At 43.6% G+C, this 22,917-nt stretch overlaps 1 protein-coding gene across 1 annotated transcript in view; it reads left to right on the top strand.

Annotated features, from left to right (window-relative positions):
• The first annotated feature begins 12,262 nt into the window (after positions 1-12,262).
• The window catches only part of DYNC1I1 (dynein cytoplasmic 1 intermediate chain 1), a 241,604-nt gene continuing 230,949 nt past the window's right edge, over positions 12,263-22,917 (top strand). Inside the window, exon 1 of the mRNA XM_045004527.1 lies at positions 12,263-12,547. The gene's annotated coding sequence lies outside the window, so the exon portion shown is untranslated. The remainder of the gene's footprint in view (positions 12,548-22,917) is intronic.

Genomic DNA, 22,917 nt, shown 5'->3' with positions numbered 1-22,917 from the left:
AGATAGGTGGCTGGCAAACCTGCACTCTGATCACTTAGGAGCTAATTAGTGTGCCAGGAGAAGCTGATTGGGGTTAATGATGCAATCAGGCTGGGTAGGGTAAGAGCCCAATTGGCCCCATTAGCCCAGAGCTGATAAAAGAGGCACAGGAAGAAGCTATAAAGAGGAGAGAGTGAGGAACAGGGGTAGTTGCTCAGAGAGTAGGGAGGCTGCTGGTCCCTTCAGGCCCTATTTAGTGGGACTAAACCTTGACAAACACTGTAAATAGGAGGGAGCATGGTGATATTGGTGAAGGGGGTATGAAATAAAGCTTCACTGAGCTCACACCTGAAGAACATTGTGAAGTTTCTGTGGGGAAGAAGATAGGGACAGAGTAGGGCCCCTACTACGAAGTAGTGTTGTCAAAGTTGTGGGTGCTCATGCCTATTCTGCAACTGGCTGGGGGAGAGGAGCGGGGGACAGAAAAAAAATGGAGCAAGCTAATCACTGTTGGGTGCCTTTTTTTTTTTCTTTTCTTCCAGTTTCAGCACTGATATATCCACTTATGGGGTGGAGTGCAGAAACTGACTGTGCATAGCACATTGGTTAGTAGATGGCGGTGTGGGGAATAGTAAGGATTTACTCCCTAATGATTTATTTTGTTAAAGTGCTCTTGGACTCTGATATCCATGCACAGCTGACAAGACCTCAGTTTTCAGGATTTCATCCAATTCTATACTCGGTTAACTGCATGGAACACTTCTTAGGCAGATGAAGTCCTGAGATTTGAAACAGAGATTCCAAGGGAATCAGGGCCTATCACACTTTAAAACTTAGAATGAGGCTTACATTTCTCAAGATACAGCCATATAATTATAATAACAATGATTTTTAATTGGATCTTAAAATTAGGCTTCTAATCCATTTTTAAGAACATAATTTTTAGATGTGGTTCACACCAAACAGCCATTTATTTATTTTATTTAAACTTGTATTGTCATAGTTTGAGAGGGTTGCATTGACATATTTGTTTGGGTTCCTTTATGAAGATTATTACTGTATTTAGGACCCTGGTATATTAGTAGTCTAGTATTTATTTTTTTAATTTAAATAGAAAAAGTTGCCTGTTCACAACTCTATGTGCTGACAGTTATTTGGAATCTTAGGCGTTGTCTGTACTACAGACCTGGCAGTGGCACAGCTGTGCCACTGCAGCTGCCTGCACGCCTGTAAGATCTCTTGTGTAGCCGCTCTATGCCGGCAGGAGAGAGCTCTCCTGCTGGTATAATTAAGCCACCTCTAATGAGCAGCGGTAGCTATGTCAGCAGGAGAATGTCTCCTACTGACATAATGCTGTCCATGCTGGTGCTTTTGTTTGGCAGGGGAGTGTTGGGTTTTTCCCTCCCCCACAACCCTGACTGACAAAAGTGCTAGTATATACAAAGCCTTAATCCATACAAAAATAACCACCTAGCAGCATGTGCTCTCACACAACAAAATTCAGTTCACTTAGCCAACCAGTAACTCAAAGCAATAAAACAACCCCCGCCCCATACCCTGTCTGGAGAATTATTTTCTCTCTCTTCTATGAAGCTTAAGCTGTCACATTTCTTTGCTATGTGCTTTCATCTTGCTTGCATTACTGTCATACAGATAACCAGACTAAGCATTGCTGCTTAACCACATCCAATACACTGAATTAAGGAAAAAACAAAAATGATTTGAACTTGAAGGAACTGGAGCCCAAATCACATGACCTACAAAACAAACCATGGACAAGAACAAGGCTACAAAATGCAATTGCTGAGGGGCACTAGGTTGGGCTTCTACCCTGAGATCACTGGTCCAAATCTTCCCTCCCCCCATTGATACAGTTTAAAGTTGTTGGCATTTGGTAGCCAGTCCTAACAGACAAGTATCCACATCATAACACCCCCCAACACACACACACACACTGTAATTAGCACTAGTTGGTAGTCTCTGTAGAAAGGGAATGGACTTAATGGGCATGGGGTGTGGACTACTAGTTCACTCCTAGTGATGGTCACTCCAGTTCATAGCAGTGGCATAATGCGAGGAAGCTGATACGTTGAATATCCTGCCCTAAGGATAAACTCCAGAACTGACTATCCATCACCTTCCAGGAGTACTAAATTCAAGAGTTTAAAAAATGGGATTAGATAGGACATGGCATACTAAACACAATCGTTAGTTTGGGATACATTCAGGCCCACAGAATGGCCCCCTTTGCCCCACTCTGGGCCTGCAGATCCAGGCCAGGTATAGGTATTTAACCTGCATACCTGCCTGTCTGGGGTTATCTAAGTGTAGCCCTTTTTACCACATGTACTATCTTTTTTAAATGAGGTACCTTATTCTGTTTGTCCAATAACACATGACGGGCTTTTCTGGACTATTTTAGTAAATATGCCGATGATGAGATTTTTAACAATTTAGATCTAACTTCAAGCAGCAGGAAGTAATTGCTGTTTTAGTTCTGTGTTCATTATTATTTAACATGTATATTATGGTAGCAGCACGGTCCTTCACTCACACGTGGGGCCCTAAGGTGCTAGCTGCTGTACAGATAGGCAGATCAGTTCGCTACCCTGAAGGGTTTACAGCCTCAAATAGGGCAAGTTAAACACATTGAAATCACAGTCACAATAACTGGTCAGAGTTGGGTTTGATAGGATTTAGTGTGTTACCCTTTGAAAAGGCTATAAGAGTGGGTCCTAACTGCCTCTGCCTCAGCACTGGGGACCCCTGCTCCAGGGAAACAGGATCCATGTTATCCCCTGCCCCAGCTGCGTGGGCTGGGAGAATTCCCCCACTCCCTTTCCCTCAAATTGCATTGCACTAGCGGCCTCCTCCTCCACCACCCCCTGCCTGCTCACCAGCCGCTCCCCCCCCACAGTTTGCCATCCTCCCAGTCTCACATGGTTCCCATCTTGCTCACAGTTCACTGTTCTCCCCTCCTTCATCTTCTGTGGTCCCCTTCCCCTTGCAGTTCACTGCTCCTCCCTGCCTCAGGCGGTCCTCTTCCCCTCACAGTCTGCTCCTCCCCCTCCCATGTTGCAGGGGGAAAAGTGTGTTACCTACCCCCCAGTGCGCCTTTTCTGTTTGCTACATACCTCCCCTGCCCCTCCCAGGCCCCCCCGCTTTTGCTATTTGTTTGCCTGCCCTGCCCAGCACCTTTTGCTGTCTGTATACCTGCCTTCCTTAGCCCACCCAAGCCCCCAACTCCCCGCCCCCAAAAATGGTCTGGCAGAGCTTTTAAGGTGGAGTCATCCATAGGAGCAGAGAGACTTACCCACCTCTCTCAGGTGCCAGGGGTCCCAGGGCAGGAGGTGTGGCATCTTTGGAACCCCCTAGACACAAGTAGTGTAATCAGACACTGCTCTCTTCAGGCTGACCTTCCATATTTTTTCTTCTCCTTTGATTGGCTGTTGTTCCCACTCCTCCTTCAGTCTCCCTAAAGCAGCCACATAATATAGGGCATACACCCAGGCTCAGATCTCTTATCTGACACCACTTATTTGGCATGTGGGACTCCCACAGTGTAACCACCTGAGACCCTGAAACTAGTGCCTGAGCCCCACACTCACTTACATGTGCTCCCCTAGTGTTCCATGGAAGCTGTGGTGACTCTGGGCTTCTAGTTTAACCTAACTGGTGATACCATGGCAGTAAAGCAAAGAACACAGACTTAGCAAAGGAATCGCTGAAGCCCAATTGCTTTACTATTAAAAGCACTCAAAAGTTACAGATCTTTGAAAAATAACAAAAGTTCTGAGATGTGCCCTCCCTAGTCTGATCTGACCACTTCTGTGAGTCTGAGCTTTGTCAGCATTCAGGTTGGGCAGTCCCTATTCTCTCTCTCTCTTCCATGTCTAGCTTACATGTGGCAATGCCTCGCTCCCCATCTCCCCCTGCTTCAGAGCTGTATTTGTCTCATTTTCCCATGTGCTCAGCTGAAGAACCCCAGCCCCACCTCCCTCCGCTGTGTCAGGCTTGCCCCTCCTGTGGGCCTCTATGTAAAAAAACATTGTTCCATGGAGGGGCAGTAGTTGAGAGACCCTGTCTGGAATGCAATAGAATTATAGGCTTGCCTTGGGCAAGTTTAGACATTTGTTTGGCACAGAACACAAAATGGAGTTCACATTTTGATACAGACATATCCCCAGCACTCTGTCACATATACAAAGAAGCAAGCAAACAAACCCCAACATGGAACTAACACGTTTGCTAACCATCACCCTGATCATTCTGCTTGCATCCTGCATCTCTTTTTCTCATAAGCTATTCAGGGCAGGGTCCATCTCTTAGTATGTGTCTGTACAGCACTACATGCAATGGACACCAATCATGATTGAGGTCTTTGGGCACTACTGTAATATAAATAATTAGGGCTGTAAATTAATCACACTTAACTCAAGTGATTAATGCAAAACAAATTAACTAGATTTCAAAATAAATTGCTATTAATAACAATTTTAATTGTACTGTTAAACAATAATAGAATACCAATTTAAATGTATTATAAATATTTGTGGATGTTTTTCTATATTTTCCCTTATATTGATTTCAATTATAACAAAATACAAGGTGTAGAGTGCTCACTTTATATTATTATTTTTGATTATACACCTCTACCTTGATATAACGCTGTCCTTGGGAGCCAAAAAATCTTACCGCGTTATAGGTGAAACTGTGTTATATTTAACTTGCTTTGATCCACCAGAGTGCACAGCCCCGCCCCCCCGGAGCACTGCTTTACTGCGTTATATCCAAATTCATGTTATATCGGGTGGTGTTATATTGAGGTAGCAGTGTACATATTTGCACTGTAAAAAAGATAAAATAGTGCTTTTCAATTCACCTCATACAAGTACTGTAATGCAATCTCTTTATCGTGAAAGTACAACTTACAAATGTAGACTTTGTTTTGTTTTTGAGTGCAGTTATGTAAAAAAATATGTAAAACTTTAGAGCCTACAAGTCCACTCAACCCTACGTCTTCTTCAGCCAATCACTAAGATAAACAAGTTTGTTTACATTTACGGGAAATAATGCTGCCTGCTTCTTATTTAAAATGGCACTGAAAGTGAGAACAGGCAGTTGCATGGCACTGTTGTAGCTGGAGTTGCAAAGTATTTATGTGCCAGATATGCTAAACATTCATATGCCCTTTCATGCTTCGACCACCATTCCAGAGGACATGCTTCCAAGCTGAGGACACTTGTTTAAAAAAAAAAGTGTTAATTAAATTTGTGACTGAACGACCTGGGGAAGAATTGTATGTCTTCTGCTCCATAGCTTTACTTGCATTCTGCCATATAGTTCATATTATGACAGTCTTCAATGATGAGCCAGCATATGTTGCAGATTTGACAAAACACAAAGAAGGTATTTCTAAAGATAGCTACAGCACTCGACCCAAGTTTTAAGATTCTGAAGTGCCTTCCAAAATCTGAGAGGGACTTGGTATGGAACATGTTGTCAGAAGTCTTAAAAGAGCATCACTCTGATGTGGAAACTGCAGAATCTGAACCAGCAAAAAAGAAAATCAGCCTTCTGTTGGTAGCATCTGACTCAGATGATGAAAATGTACATGTGTCGGTCCACACTGCTTTGGATCGTTATTTAGCAGAATCCATCATCAGCATGGACGCATGTCCTCTGGAATGGTGATTGAAGCATGAAGGGGCATAGGAATGTTTAGAATATCTGGCATGTAAATACCTTGCAACGTTGGCTACAACAGTTCCATGTGAACACCTGTTCTCACTTTCAGGTGACATTGTAAATAAGAAGCAGGCAGCATTATCTCCCATAAATGTAAACAGACTTGTTTGTCTTAGTGATTGACTGAAGAAGAAGTAGGATGGAGTGGACTTGTAGGCTCTGAAGTTTTACATTGTTTTATTTTTGAGTGAAATTATGTAAAAAAACAATTCTACATTTGTATGTTGCACTTTCACGATGAAGAGATTGCACTACAGTACTTGTATGAGGTGAATTGGAAAATACTATTTCTTTTATCTTTTTTACAGTGCAAATATTTGTAATCAAAAAGTGTAATATAAAGTAAGCACTGCACACTTTGTATCCTGTGTTGTAATTGAAATCAGTATATTTGAAAGTGTAGAAAACATCCACAAATATTTAAATAAGTGGTATTCTATTATTGTTTAACAATGCGAATAAAACTGTAATTAATCATAACTATTTTTTAAATCTCGCAATTAATTTTTCAATCATTTGACAGCCTTACAAATAATGATACTAATAATAAGTTTTAAAATAATCTAGTCCCTTTTCTGACACCATTTTCCCACTTCAGACAATAACACTGTCCCTTTGCTACACAGTGGCTGAATTCCAGGGCTTCTAGGTTACTGACCAGTGCAGGAGGTATCAGTGATGCTGGGTGTTGCTATATTCTAAATCCTTTACACATATACACCAGTTCTGGAGCAAAGACAATCAAACAGCACACACATTATCCTCTCTTCCAGAAATTTCAGCCACACACCATCACCCAGTTCTCAGGAAGCAACTCTGCACCATAGATTGATTCTAGCAGATCAAACCTTCCTGATGCTTGCAACAGCTTCCTCTCAAATGACATTTCAATAACCAAATCACCCACAAACATTTCTTCTAAGACTAACAGCTTTCTCTCATGCTAAGAAAAAGAACTTTGAAGACTCTGTAACAGTGCTCCAGGGTGACACCTGCCTTAACAACAATAATTTAAGAAGTGATGTTCCACATTTCGTCCAAAACTTGCTTTGATTTTCCCCCCCATTTTTCCTTTTGATGCTTTGCTCAATATGTGGCCTTTGAATAGCCAGGAGGCACTCTGTACCATTCTCTGTTATTTGCAGAGCACAGGTGAGATCTAATGCATAAAGTGCCTAATAAGTATTGCCATTTCCATTAGGCCTTAAAAATGTCCACGATGATATTCACTTTTTAAAAAATCCTTCAGTTACACTTCCAATAAGGTTTTCATTTCCTCTGTTGTTGCCCTTTGTGAGACAGAAGTTGCTGTTGCCTGAGATGCTCACAATCCATTGTCTCTGTGTGATGCTCCCTGGGAGAACCCAGGTTTGCAAAGCACCACCTGCCCTGAGCATGAGGAAGCCTTGTATATACCTGCCAGGGTCAGCCCCGCCTCATGACCCCGGCCCATGGGCAGCACAAGTGCTCCCCTCCCAGCCCTGCAAGCTGTCCTGTTCCTCTTTAGGCACGCAATACGCACTCACCAATCCCTGAGTCCTAAATAAAATAATAATAATAATTGGAGATATACCAATCTCCTAGAACTGGAAGGGACCTTGAAAGGTCATCGAGTCCAGCCCCCTGCCTTCACTAGCAGGACCAATTTTTGCATCCCTCTGGAATGTCCAGGCCCTAATCTACTGAACACTCACAGTACTCACAGATTATCTGCTCCCGAAGGAGTATTACACACCAGTTTACTAGTTTTATTCAGGATCACCACACCACTTAACGCACAGTGCTTAGATATTTTTGTAGTGAAAACAAGATTAAGTTTATTATCAAAGAATGGAGATTCAAATGATGGAAAGAAAGAGTATTGGAAACAAACAGTTACATATAAAATAAAATCATAACATGCTTACAAGAACCTAAACTTAACTCACAAGACGTTCCCTTGTCTCCCCCAGGATAGCTTACCCCAAGTCCTTTCCCCAGAATTTTCAACCAACATGGCTGAGAGCCCAACATTTCATAAGATCAAGACTGCTGGCTGCTTGTCTTCCCAGATTGAAGGATGTTAGGGCACCTCTCTGCCCCCTCCAGATATACCAGACCTTTGATCTTCATCTGAAAACAGTCCCCTCCTTTTTATCTATTCCTTTTAATTTTCCTTTGAAATTCCCAAAAGCTCTTCATTAGTATTTGATTTAGGTTATGTCTACACTAGCACTTCTGTTGGTATAAATTATATTGCTCAGGGGTTTAAAGAAAACACCCCCCTGAGTGACATAAGTTACACCGACAGAAGTACTGGTGTGGACAGCCCAATGTCAGTGGGAGATGCTCTGTCATCAACATAGCTACTGCCACTCATTGGGGGTGGTTTAATTATGTCAATGGGAGAGCTCTCTCCTGTTGGCATGGAGTGGCTACATGGGAGAACTTACAGCGGCGCAGTTGCATCAGTACAGGTGTGCTGCTGTAAGGTCTGTAGTCTAGACATGGCTTTACCATGCTAATACACTTGTATTGTAAGACATACAATACACAATGGTTAGCTAAGGAGATAAATGTCTCCCACCTCCTGTCTAGAGAAGTTCTTCTTACATAGTGTCCTCACATGCATCCCACAGTGATTATGGTGACCACTATGACGCTGGCTTTCGTTAGAGACCTTACATGACACTTTTTGTAGGACTAGTATGTAGACACCAGACCCAGGGATCCCTGTAACCCTTATGTACCCTCATGCCTGTTCTTAGTTGGCATAAAGAGGGTGTTGGGTCAACCTCCCTTTTTGTGTCACAAATTGTTTCTCATAATAACCTAATGTGATTTTTCATTAATATTTAGGATTTCAACAAACTGCAATAACAAACTGTGAAAAGGAGATGATAAATTATTTTTCATTTAAAAAAATACTTGTACATGGTGTGATACAGGAGGGCCAGGGCGCAGTGAGAGAATGGTCCTTTTGAGTGCCGGGACATGGGTGGGTGCTAGCTTGCCCACTGCTAAAAGCCCCTCCCCCAGCTTAGGTAGGAGCTACTAAACCCAGAACCCAACCAAGTTCAGAGGACAACAAAGGCAATAACGGGAACAGGCGTGGGGGTCAAAGGGCCAAAACTAGGGAACCAGAAGGGGACACCGAGCAGAGAACCCCAGACAGCTCCCATTGCCCCTCGAAGGCATTGAGAGAGCCGGCGGACGATGCCCAGAGTAACTCTGTGTGGATACGTGAGCGGATAAAAGAACAAAAGATAGACCTACAGTTGCAAGGCCCCCCTCTGCCAACCTTCTCTCCCTGGTGTTACAAATGGCCACGAGGAGGTTGATGAAGTGGTCCTGCGACTTCGTGGGGCCTCGGATCAGGTGTGCGCAAATAAACAAGTGCAGGAAGAAGTGCAGCCAGAACCCCAATAAGAGGTTCTGGAAGAGTCAGAAAAGGGGCTGCAACCTGGCGCACTGAAACTGGCTCGGGGTATGAGGAGGGGGAGGCCAGGAAGGCTCACGGGGCAGGGGGCCAATGGAAAGCTCCAGAGGGCCTGGAGTGAGAGGTGGGCGGGGCGCACCCTCTCGCAGGACCCGCTCGAGGGGCAAGGGGTGGTGTCTTAGCCCCCAGCCAAAAAAAGCGTGGGACCCCCCATACTAACATTGACCATCTAGTCACAATGGACTTTGCAAATATAACTATCAAATTTTGGACCTACCAAACCTGACAGTATCATTTAAATGTTACAAGTGTGCATGTGACAGAGAATGGGATATAGGCAGATGTAGTTTTATTAAAGTCCTTTATTTTTATATTATGTTTACATAAACTTTTTCCCAAGACTGTACCTTAATCTCAGATTTGTATGTCAGGTGAGTTGAGAAGTGTTTTAATATACTGGCTACTATACATATTTGTATCACTGCCCTCTTTTGTTTGGAATACAATATGTCAGATCTGCCCCATTTCTGAAGTTTCATTATCTTGCCTCTAAAAGCTGACCTAAAAATATGTTTAAAGGGCTAAAACTACTGCTGTTTGAACTCAAAAGTCAAGAAATTCAGAGTTCAGGATGCTTTGAGAACCTGAACTCTGTCCTCTTGCACATTCACCTTATAATTATTTAGTTACATGATCACCTAATATATGATGGCTGAACATAACTACTTGCAAAATTTTACAGGTATGAATTAAATGTGAAGATACAGAATTGGGACAGAGTTTGGGTGATGCTGAAAAATGTATGTTTGTTATGAAGTGATGTTGAATAGATATTACTAGCAATGATGTTTTCTTGAGAAAAATGAATATCAGTTATAAATGGTAACAGTGTCATAAAAATATTAGTATTTTACATAGCACCTTGTATGCTCATGGTGCTTTATAAACAGCTAAAAAGACAAGGTGTCTGTCCCTTAGAGCTAGCAATCTAAATAAGATCAAGAATTCAACAAAAATGACAAGCCTATATTGTGCAGGGGTAGGGAAGGTAAGAAATCAGTGAACACAAGGAGTAGAGAACTCATTGAGTTGATTAATTTTACATGTTTCAGTTTGGCCCCTGGGTTTGGTAACTCCCAGGAGCACCCCTAGAGCACCTTTTTAAAATACAGGTAAAATAACAACATTTGTTTCTCTCCATCCCATGGTATAATAGCTGATTTCAAAGAGAAATTTGTTTTTTTGTATGTGCACCCCAGCCATTCTAAATTTCCTTCCAAGCTTTCATATGAAAGACTACCATTGACTTCACTGGTAGCCTGTTACTATTTATTAATTTTTCATTTTTTTCAGCACCTTCTCTTTTGACATTGCATTCTCTGACATCTTTATCCTTTGAAAAGAGTAGGTGTCATCTAACAATGAAGCTATAGACTTGACATCTATTCCCATGCCAATTGACCTGGATGTAGCACATGTCCCTAGGCCAAAGGTTTGAATGTAGTACATACCTAAAGCATGTCTGTACCTTGAAGCAGATGTCCCTATTCGAAAGATTTGAATATAGCACATATCAAAAGTGCATCTCTGTGGCTTGGATTGAGGGTGTACTGTGGTTTTAAAGAAGTGTGATGTGAGCAATTATTGAAACACGGAATTACATTAGTTTGTAACAAAAACATAACAAAAATATAAGGCATTTAGGATAATAATGTGTCCTTTGAAATGGCCAGTAAAGCATTGCTAAATACTACATCTTAGCATGGACTTGGTCTTCCTCTGTTTTCTACAAGTGCCTAACATTTTGAGTGCTACCATAATAACAATAATAGTAGATAGCAGAAGCAGAGAGGGTAACATGGCAAAATGGTCTGGCTTTGCCAATTCAGGAACGCTGCATGACAGCAAAAGCCCAATCTTGACTAAAGCCTCTTTCTGTGTACTCCTGTCAATGGCACAACAGCTACTAGGGAAACTTAAAGGAAAGAGAGAATCCGTGGGGTTTGGGATATTTGCTACCTTGCCTCCAATAGAATTGCTGACCACTGCATCCTTAACAGCAACTGACCTATCCTGCAAAGCTCTTTGTTTTTGGAGTGAGATCTGTGATTCAGTGAAGCTCAGCTGAGTGTGATTGAACTGGATGTGGCATGAGCAGGGGCGGCTCTACGTTTTTGGCCGCCCCAAGCAGTCATGCGCGGGAGGCGCCCCAGAGCCGCGGGAGCAGCGGACCTCCCGCGGGCATGACTGCAGAGGGACCGCTGGTCCCGCGTGGCTCGGCTGGACCTCCCGCGGCTGCGGACGGTTCACGGGTCCAGCGGCTCCGCTTCAGCTGCCGCAGTCATGCCTGCGGGAGGTCCAGCCAAGCCGCGGGACGAGCGCCCCCTCCGCAGTCATGCCTGCGGCAGGTCCAGTCGTCCCGGGGCTCCGGTGGACCTCCCGCAGGCATGACTGCGGCAGGTCCGCCGGCCCAGCCTGCCGCCCCCCCCCCCCGGCCGCAGGGGACGCCCCCTAGATTTTGCCACCCTAGGCACCAGCTTGTTTTGCTGGTGCCTAGAGCCGCCCCTGGGCATGAGGGTCCGATGCCTTTTTACTGGGATCTGAGCTGTGTGCCAGATGTGGCAAATTCTTCTGCACTACTTGCCCTGGTGCCTTTGTACTGTGGGGTGAACGTTGTATGTTCTTTGGAGTTGCCTGTAATAGTTGGTGTTACTGACTAGATGTGGCCCTTCCCTGTGCCACAGACTGGGTGTGGCCAAACTCTCCTACTTTGAAATGGAGCATATCCCTGGTGTCTGTCACAGACATGGATCGCCAGGGATGGATGTGCGGCCTTCCCACCCACGTGCTGACGAGGTGTTTATGTCACAGCCTGGATGTAGCCCAAGTTCTCTGCCACAGCCTGGATGTGACTTGTGCCCCAGACTTGGGCGGGAGCCTGCTGCTCCTGTGTCACACTCAGACACCTGCTACGCTCCCTTTCGGCCGCTGGGTCCCCGCGCCAGGGCCTGGCAGGGAGAGCTGCCGCCTCAGTGAGTGTCTCGCGGGGGAGGGGCTGCCCCTCCCCGCCTCTCTCGCTGAAGATGCGCGGGGCTGGGCTGCAGAGAGGCGGGGAGATGTCAGCGCCAGGGGCGAGGAGGAGGAGGGAAGCGGCTGTGCCCGGGAGGAGCCTGGGCAGCGTGAGGCAGCACATTCTCCCAGCCGCAGCAGCAGCGGTAGCGAACCTGCTGCAGTAAGGGGGCACCACCAGAAATCGCAGCAGCAGCAGCAGCAGCCATTTGGGATCCAGCCTGCCTGTGAACGCCGTGCTCTGTCCACCTCCTTCCTCCCTGCTGCCCGGGGCCGGGGGAGCGCCGCGCACAGCCGGAAGCCCGTTCCACAGCTGGCGGGGAGCACAGCAAGGTAGAGCCTGGGCGTGCGCGCGTGTCCCTTGGGGTACCACTGGCAGCATCACTTGCGCTGGTGCTGCGCTGTGGGATGGCGAAGCCGTGCGCCCGGGATGCAGGGCTGAAAGGCATGGAAGGGTCCGCGCTGCAGCCGCAAAGGGGATGAGAAATGCTGAGTCTCTCCCTTTGATCATCTTTCCTACAACTAAAATAAAAAGCATCCAGCCTGCGCGCAAAGGGGTGGGGGGAGGGGAGGAAAGGCACTGAAAATGCCCCCCTCCCCAGCCCCCAACCTGAGAAACAGCTCGGGATCCCTCTGCAGTAGCTGACGGGATGCAAAGTGGTCTGGTGATTGTAGCGCTCCCCTAAATCTGAGGGTGCGCTCCCCATCTGGACAAAGACCGGGAGAGCGTGTGCAGCAGGGGAGTTACTGGGCTCTCCCACAAATACAACTAGACTGGTCCTGGGCTGTAGAGGGACCAGTCCTGCTAGCAAAGGGATGGACTAGCTGGCCTTAGAGAGCTTTGCCAGCTTTGATCTCTCTCACACACTCCCTCCCTCTCTCCCTTTCAAAAACTTTGCCTGGGGTGAGAATTATTAACCCCGACACATGCCTGCCCCCCTGTTCTTGTCCCAGTTTACAGCAATACCCATTCATATCAGTACATGGTCAGAGCAGGTGCCTCCTACTACGCTGGGGCTGGGTGGAGAGGAGAGGATATGGTGCTTTGAATAATTTGGTTTGTGTCTTAGCACTGAAGAGGTTAAATCAAAACCGGTTCCTACGTTTAATTTCCTGTTTAATAAAAGGAACAACCGGCTTACTTAAATCCACCAAAGCAAACAGAATTAACATTCAGTCTTCTGCTATAGCTAGTTTCACAACAGGGTGTGACAGAGTGCTAGGTGGGAAACCCTGAGTCAACACTCTGTTCACAGGAGCTCCAGTCAGGAATAGCAGCTTGGAGCTAAGGAGCCAGACCTGTGCTTAATGTGTGGGTAGGGCAGGGCAGAAAGGCTAATTAAGCCATTAGCCAGAGCCCACAAACAGGCACAGGAAGGCAGTGAAAAGGGCAAAGCAGGCAGCCAGAGAGATGGCACTCCCTTTGCTTGTGAAGGTGCTAGGTATGCTGTGAAGGTGGTGGGACTCAATTATAAATAAACTGCAGAGGGTGTTGAACCAGCACAAGGGTCTCTGCATGGTTTTGTAGATGGAGACAGAAGCAGGACCAAGGAGGCCCTGTGACACCGGGTTAGTAAACGATGGAACGAGAGGCTATTTTCCTATGATTAGTGAGCTTAAATCAATTTCTCAATATAATGTTTTTATAGCTATGTCTGTCCATTCCTGGGAATTCCCAAAGATCAGCAGGCAGCATAAGCCCCATCCCCCTCATATATATTATTGTTTGGAATAGCATAGGTATAATAAATATGCCATGCAATACCCTGTCCAGAAGCCTCTCAAATGTGTCTGATGCATTACACAAGTCAAAAGCCATACTTTTAAATTGTCACAGGCCTTGCCCTGGTGTGAAAGCAATCTTTTCCCTGTGCCTTGGATCCACTTCCACTTATCAGAATCACTTTTAAGATCCCGTGTGCAAAACCAGACTGAAGTAGCATATGATTGCACATGAGTGTTAATACAGGGTACATTACTCTACCTTAAATACTTATGTCCTATAGAATCTAAACAGACTAAAACATTGTAACCTAAAGAATACTAGGGATGAAGTGGAAAGGCCTGATGTGTTCTAGGCTTTGGACACTTGTACTTGGTAATTTATCTTGACATAATTTTTTCTTGATCTCCTTTTCTGTATGAGGAAATAAAGTTACCTGTAAAACATGCCAAACTTTCAACAATGCAATTCAGCAAAATTCTATCAGAGGGCGGGGAGCGGGGGAAATCACACACCTCTCTGAGGCTGAGAATGTTACCAAACCCTCTGGATGGAATTCTATCATCGTTCACCGATGTACCGTATCTTGATGCTTCTAACATGTCATCTTTTTAAGAAAATGAGATGTTTTCCTTCTAGGGGGGAGGCTTCTTCCAAATCTCTTCCTTCTTTCCTTTTCACGCCTTTTATGTGCTCAGTAGTCCAAACGGAGACCCACTCCCCAATTTAATGAGGAGTGATAAAGCTCATCAGTGTTCCTCTGAGCCTCAGCAAGAGAGGGTTGCTTAACCACAATTTGGAGTGTCAGCTCCCCCACAGGTTAAAATTCTGCCTCAGGGAGCCTCTGCAGTGCTCCCAAGGGAACCATGTTACCACTGGATCATGAGGCTGTCCACATTGCATGCATTTTTCACCGGTTAAAATCCAAACTTCTTGTCCCATTCTTCCTCTCTCCACATGCACTCCTCAGGGAGTTCTACCTCTGTGACACATTCCCTTCCTCTTCCTCCCCGCCCCCCAACCCACATAAATGCCCCAGGAGGGCTCTGTAGGGCCCCGACTCTGTGGAGTGGAGGGAGAAGCACAGAGTGGAACCAGCTGGTTTCCTCCAGACTCTACTCCACATGAAGAGCAGACACCAGCACAAGTTAATATAGCCTGAATCTGAATTACCCGCACTGCTTTCCTCTCCACACCGTGAGAACTTCTTTCTAAGGACAGCTGAGGTAGAGAGACAACCAGGAAGAGCCAAAGTTACAATGGCTGTTGTAAGATGGTGGCTGGGTGGTAAAGGTGTAGGCAAAGTGCACTCAACCAAATACCCTTTTTTCTCCTTTCAATCTCTGGGTGTTGCAGTTAAGGGTCTGAACTCCTTTCTTCTTCTGTCGGAGAGAGGGGGCAATCTACCCCATCCCTTGGTAGTATGTTTCAATGGTGAAACATCTTTTCCTTTATTTCCAATGTAATTTTTTCTATCTTCAGCTTCCAGCCATTGGATGTCATCATGTCTTGTATCATAGATTGAAAAGCCTTCTTTTATCAGATATCTTTAGAGTAGGTAATCAGAGATCAAGTTCAAGTAACCTTTTTACCTTGTCTTCAGTTAAATAGATTGAGCTCCTTAACTCTTTTGTTGTAAGACATGGCTTCCAGATCTTGAATCGTTCTTGTCTCTTTTCTGAACTCTCACCTTTTGCAACATTCTTTTTAAAGTGTGGACACCAGTGCAATATAGTAGGGGAAAACTGCGCGGAGAGGGGATGCTAGTATTACTCTTCCAAGCTCCAGCTGCAATATAAGCTCCACCCACTTGAGACATGAAAATGAGCTGCTCCTCTGAGGAGATTATGTAGATGTTCAAACTATGGGCTCCCTGTCACAGAAGTTTCAATAGTCTTCTGGGCTCTGCTGGGCTCCTTGGGTGTGCATTCCTTGTGGTGGCTCCTGCTTCACCGAGGAAAAACATTACTGAGGTATCTCCCAATGTCACTTACTTGTGGTGCCAAAATGAGCTGCTGCTACTCTCAGAGTAGATTGTATAGACCTTCATAATATGATCCTTTCTCTTCTTCCTTGTGTGCTTTGCTGAGTGGGGAAGGAGATGTTGACATTTGAAATATCATAATTGACATTTTGAGGTAACACTCACTGACATAAATGGAGCAGTTCACCCGTCTCTGATCTATTGTTTCAGGCTCTCTGCAGATGCAGGCAGGCCAGCACTCTTTTCACATTTTAAAGGTTTTCTTTGCAAACACGAGGGCTGGAAACTTAGCCAAGGTTTACACTAGAAGCCCGAAGCAACACGTGGAGGGGCCATGCAGGGACACTTGCCCCTTCCCCCACACCCCAGATTTCTGCCTTGCATTTGACCCTGCTAACTGAAGTGCTGATGTAGCAGGGCAGAGCCCACCCTGTCCCCTGCTGCCTATAGATGCAGTGGGCTGGGTGGGTTTAGCCTGCTTACCTCCTAACAACCAAGTGCCTTCCCCATCTGCGTTCTCCACTGGGACACAAAACAGCTGGTCTAATGGGACTGCAGTCTGCACTGAGCTCCCCTCCTCCTCATCTCGATCCCTGGGCTGGGCTCTCTTCCATGATGCTTCCAGGCTCACACCCTTAGGCAAAACAGCTCCCAACTGCAGCCTCACCCTCCTCCTGCAGCTAGTCCACTGGCCAGGCATCCTGTGGGATGGGCCTTCTCACCTGTGAATGGCTCTTCTCCGGCTGCCAGCAAAAGTCCAGCCAAAGTCAGCAGGCAAGTTTCAACTTTCCCCATATCTCCCCTCCTCCCAGAGGCGATGTGTGGGGTGGTCATGTGCTCCTCCACCCTCACCATCAAGAGGTACCTGTCACCTGCGCTGCGAGCACTTTTTCTGGTATAGGTATACTGGTGTACTCTATTGGCAAAGCAGCCCTAGTGTGGATACAGCTTATATTAGAAAAATATGGGCTTTTGCCAGTATAGCTTTTTCCAGACCCCTCTTCTTCCCCCACTCCCACCTCCAAGCAAAATAAACTGTACTGGCATAAGCCCAGTTTTGCTTGTATAAACTGCATCTACCCTAGGGGCTTCTGCTGGCACAGCTGTGTTGGTGAGGGACCACAGCTCTTCAACCCCTGACCGACAGAGCTATACCATATAGCTTGGTCCTGCTAGTGAAGGCAGGGGGCTGGACTCGATGACCTTTCAAGGTCCCTTCCAGTTCTAGGAGATTGGTATATCTCCAGTTATTACTATTACTTTACTATTACTAGCAGAAGTTTGTAGTGTAGACATGGTTTTGCTTTAAAAACAAACAAATAAGTAAATAAATAATAAAAAATCTGAGATTTTGAAAAACAAGATGGCAGCTGATACGCCATTCTGGACCAATCTAAGTCCTACTGCTACTTGATTGTTCCCTATTTATACATCTAAGGGTTGTGGTAGCTCTTTTTGCCACACAACATTTCATTGGGAGCTGATGTTCATTTGGCTATCTACCATGATTCCTAAGTTCTTTGTGGTCATTGCTTTCCAGGGTACAGTCCCCCGATCCTGTAAGAGTGACATACAGTCTTTATTCCTAGATGTATGACTTTGCATTTGGCTGTGTTAAAAACATATGTTGTGTGATTGAGCCCAGTTTACCAAGTGATCCAGATCGCTCTCTGTAAGTGACCTGTTTTCATTTACCACTCCACCAACCTCTGTGTCATCTGCCAAGTTTATCAGCAATGATTTTATATTTTCTTCCCAACCATTGATAAAAACAATGAATAGCAATGGGCTGAGAACTGATCCCTGTGGAACTCCTCTACAAACACATCCATTTGTTTCCCTCTTAATCCATGGGATTACATACTGGGATCTAAAGCCAGTTTTCACAACAGTAAGTGCATGGGAAGCTTTTTGCCTCAATAATATACACAAAACATGCTAAGAAAGGCTTGGTTACAGTAAACATTACAGTAAGAGAGGGCCCAGTGCAGGAGTGACAAAGTTTCTGGAAATCATTTTCTGGGATCATAATGCACCATGGAACAATGTTTAAATTATTGCAATGACTAAGGGCATAGGGCCAAGTCTGCCCTTACTGAAGGCAATGAGAGTTTCTCACTGACTTCAGTGAGGACGTAGTCAGGCTCATGGAGTGATGCAGGTAACCAACTATGCACACTATTGGAAAGCATGGGCCTGATCCAAAACCTATTGAAGTCAGAAGTCTTTCCACTGACTTACACCGGGCCTGATACAAAGCCCATTAACAGCTGTGTTTTGGCCTACATACATATACTTGGATTATTTGATGAATAATCAATGTTCAGATGACTCTTGAATCCAAGCAGTTAACCACAGAGCAAATGTACCTTTTTACCCTATTTTACACTGGTCCCATGCCTGCATATTAGCTCCATGGGCCTGGAGAGAATAGGCTGCATCCTCCTGAGATATAATCCCTCCCTGAAGTCCTGGTGCTGCTCCATGTCCCTTTTTCTTGTCTCCGCACTGTCTAAATGCCCCAGTTTGACTAGTAGAATAATCAAAGTTTAAATTAATAAAGTGAGTGATTTCATCAGCATCACTCACTAGTAAACAATTACACAGGGACATTTTTAGGAACACTGCTTTGTATTTCCCAATCCTCCTTCCACATCTCTTCCCTCTCTCCACATTTCTTTGGGTCTCTCTCCCATTTATCAGTTCAGTTGTTAATTGGGGGCAAACACGACCGAAACTATTCCTGTTGTAACATCTAATGAATACAGCAGGATTACCGGTATGTTAAAAATGTGGAATGACACATTCTTAAGTGTATTGCTCTGTGCTATAGTGATGTTTAGGACTGTGTACTTCTGTCTCTTCATTCATAACAATAATGTACTGGAAAGATTTTTCCACTGCAATTCTCACAACAGTAACAAAACAAAGTTAGTGACTTATCTAAACGCATGGTCCTGGTTTTACAATATGTATTACATGCACAAGAGTCCTAGAAGTGTAGGACTGGAAGAGACCTCAGTAAGTCATCTAGTCCAGTCTCCTGCACTCAAGGCAGGACTACATAATAACTAGACCATTCCTGACAGGATTTTGTCCAACCTGTTCTTTAAAACCTCCAATGATGGAGATTCCACAACCTCCCTGGGCAATTTGTTCCAGTGATTAACTACCCTGACAGTTAGGCTGGACATTAGGAAAAAACATCCTAAACCTCCCTTGCTGCAATTTAAGCCCATTGCTTCTTGTCCTATCTTCAGAGATTAATGAGAACAATTTTTCACCCTCCGAACTTTCCTACACATTGGGCTAGTTTGCTCGTTTGCCCTTAATAATGTCTCTTTAAAAAACTGCCAGCTTGAACTTGAACTGTTTCCGCCCTTAGATTTGCTTCCCATGGGATCTTACCTATCAACTCCCTGAGTTTGCTGAAGTCTGCCTTCTTGAAATCCATTGTCTTTATTTTGCTCTTCTCCCTCCTACCATTCCTTAGAATCATGAACACTATCATTTCATGAGCACTTTCACCCAAGCTGCCTTCCACTTTCAAATTCTCAACCAGTTCCTCCCTATTTGTTAAAATCAAATCTAGAACAGCCTCTCCCTCTATTTGCTGTCTCCACCTTCTGAAATAAAAAATTGTCTCCAGTTCATTCCAGGAACTTGTCAGATAATCTGTGTTAGTTTGTCCATAAGCAATCTAAAAGGGCCATCATTTTAATTTGTTGAAGTGTTCAAAGTTATATGGGATGTTGATTTTTTATTTGGTCAATTTGCTTTCAGTTGCATGTTTGGCTGGTGCTGAACCAAAAACTATTTTTAATATAACCCTAAAATTAAGGATTTAGATGGAAAAAAAGGGTCCCATTTATTCACCCAACTACATTTAGAGATAGACAGATGAAACATTTCAAATGTTGGAGAGAAAAAAAATGTTTCTGGATGTTTAAATGTACAAAATCTGTGTGATTTGGGAATTAAAAATGCATACAGATCCAATTAAAAAATTTGTATACAGAAGTTTAAAAACTGTATTACAATTGTGTAAACCCAAAGTAACTCTTCCAAATCTTTAAGAAAATGTTACATATTAAGATAACTTACTACAAAATTTACACTTACACTTTAAGGCCCTGATCCTGCAAACTTTATCCATGCGTGGTTGCTTCATTTAGTTTTATGGGAGTACTTTTTATGAATAAAATTACTCATGTGCTTAGACATTTGTAGTATTGGGCCCCAAATATGTGGGTTTAAGTTGTGCAAAATCTTATTATATTATTCCGATCATATAAAAATATTGCTTTCTAGAGATAGGATATCAGAATTACTGTTAAGGGCCAGAGTTTGATGTCCTGAGACATGTGCAATAATACCACTTGCCATGAGTAGTCCCATTAAAGTCAGTTGGGCTACTTGTGGAGTAAGGGACTACTCAGTGCGAGTAAGAATATTGTAATTTGGTTTTAAATACATATACAAAAATTAACTGTGAGTACTAATGATTTGTTCAGTATCAGAGGGGTAGCCGTGTTAGTCTGGATCTGTAAAAGCAGCAAAGAGTCCGACGAAGTGGGTATTCACCCACGAAAGCTCATGCTCCAATATGTCTGTGAGTCTATAAGGTGCCACAGGACTCTTTGCTGCTTTTAATGATTTGTTCACAAACTGTCAACCCATTCATCCCATACTGCACATGGACAAAAATACCCGTAACAACAACCAACCTAAAGAAAATGTAGTTAGTGTTATATGCGATGCCTGGAGTATTAACAGAGTAGCTTAAAAATCTTTAACCTTCTGGAACTAAATGAGAAATTTGACCTAATCATATCCCCAAGCGTGCAGTTATCTATTCAAGTGCATAATCTGCTGCACTTGGCAAAGCTTGTGAATGTTGTATCCCTGCCTTTCACTATCTCCAGAATAATAATAAAAAAAATGTGCTGATGGGATCAGAAGGTATTGTAATGAAGACAAAAAAACAGTGATGCCGTTCTGCATTTGTGCTGAGAAAGCCCATGGGAAAACTGTCCCATTATTTCCCGCGGCATTTTCTTCTTTGGAGAAAGTTGATTACTTTAACAGTGAGAAAACAGAAGAGAGTCTATTTTTTTTACCCTTATTCGGCCTGTTCATATGCCTTGAAACACATTATGTAAATTCTGTATTATTTTATATTTACCATTTAGGCCTGGTAATTATAAATTAAAGCCCATTTACTTTTATCGCACCAGTCCAAGCACAGAAGAATTGAAAAGAGAAGGATAATTGTATTTTCTGTAACTGATAAAGACTAAAAGGATAGAAACATTGCAGTGTTTTAGCTAATGCACTTTGAGTCTTGGGCCATGCCTACACTAGCGAGCTTACAGCAGCAGAGCTGTACCAATGCAACTGCACCGCTGTAAGATCGTTCGTGTAGCCACTCTATGCCGACAGGAGAGAGCTCTGCCATTGACATAATAAAACCACCTCCATGAGAGGTGATTGCTATGTCAGCGGGAGACATTGCACTGTCCACACTGGCGCTTCTCTTGGTGTAACTTATGTAGCTCAGAGGGGTGGTTTTTTCACATCCCTGAGTGGCATAAGTTATACCAACAAAAGTGGTAGTGTAGACATGGCCTTATAAGTGATCCTTTCTTTACAGTTTACTATATCCTTGTGATTATTATTTTTTCTTATTTAAAATATTTGTGTTATATAAAATGCATATGAAGACAGAGAAGAAAACAAATATAGAAAGAAATTCTGCATGCCACTAACAAGGTGAACCACTGAAAACAGAACTATTATGTATAATTATAATCCACATATTAGTATTAATCTCACAGATAAAAGAATAAGGACCAAATCCCCTCAGTATTGTTTTTGTAATCTTTCAACTAAACAAAGTTCTTTCCTGAATCTCACATGAATGCAAATGAGGCTTCAGTGAAGTCAATGGGATTGCAGTGGTATAGATGAAGTTAAAACCTGGTCTCCCATTTCTATGTACCAATCAATTGGCATCATTTTTGAGACCTCATTTTTCTCATTTGGGCAACAAAAATGATTAGGGGCGACAGCTTCCGTATGAGGAGAGATTAAGAGGACTGGGACTTTTCAGTTTGGAAAAGAGACAAGTAAGGGGGGATATGATAGATGTCTATAAAATAATGACTGGTGTGGAGAAAGTAAATAAGGAAGTGTTATTTACTCCTTCTCCTAACACAAGAACTAGGGGTCACCAAATGAAATTAATAGGCAGCAGGGTTAAAACAAACAAAAGGAAGTATTTCTTCACACATTGCACAGTCAGCCTGTGGAACTCTTTGCTAGAGGATGTTGTGAGGGCCAAGACTATAACAGGGGTCAAAGAAGAACTAGATAAATTCATGGCAGATAAGTCCATCAATGGTGATTAGCCAGGATGGGCAGGGGTGATGTCTCTGGTTTGCCAGAAGCTGGGAATGGGTGACAGAGGATTGATCATTTGATGATTATTTGTTCTGTTCATTCCCTCTGGGGCACCTGGCACTGGCCACTGTCAGAAGATAGGATACTGGGTTAAATGGACCATTGGTCTCACCCAATATGGCCATTCTTATGTTCCTAAAATAAGACATGCTCTTTGTAAAAAAAACAAACTTTTCCTATGATTTCATCGTACCTACTATAAATCACAGATCAGAAACAGAGGTTGTTTGAATGTTTGCCACAGTTGTTGTGCTTGTTATTTGATATCATTAGGCTTGGCAGAATTCTTTTTTTTTAAATAATTTCAATGGATAACATCAATCTTTATTTGTTAGCATTTTTTATTGTTATCAATTTACATTTTCACCGTTGTGGGAAATAGTGTGGGAGGGGGTTAGAAAATAAGGAGGGTCAGATGATAATTATTTAATGACAGTAGACACAGGGATTCAAAAGTTAAAACTTTATAACCAGTACAACACAAATTGTCAGCGTGTCACCATATAAAGTAAATATCCTTAATTCAAACTCTAA

The sequence above is a fragment of the Mauremys mutica genome, chromosome 2, assembly GCF_020497125.1.
Source record: "Mauremys mutica isolate MM-2020 ecotype Southern chromosome 2, ASM2049712v1, whole genome shotgun sequence".
Classification (NCBI taxonomy): Eukaryota; Metazoa; Chordata; order Testudines; family Geoemydidae; genus Mauremys; species Mauremys mutica.
Note: the sequence above shows the minus strand (reverse complement) of the source record. Positions and strands in the feature narration are given on the sequence as shown.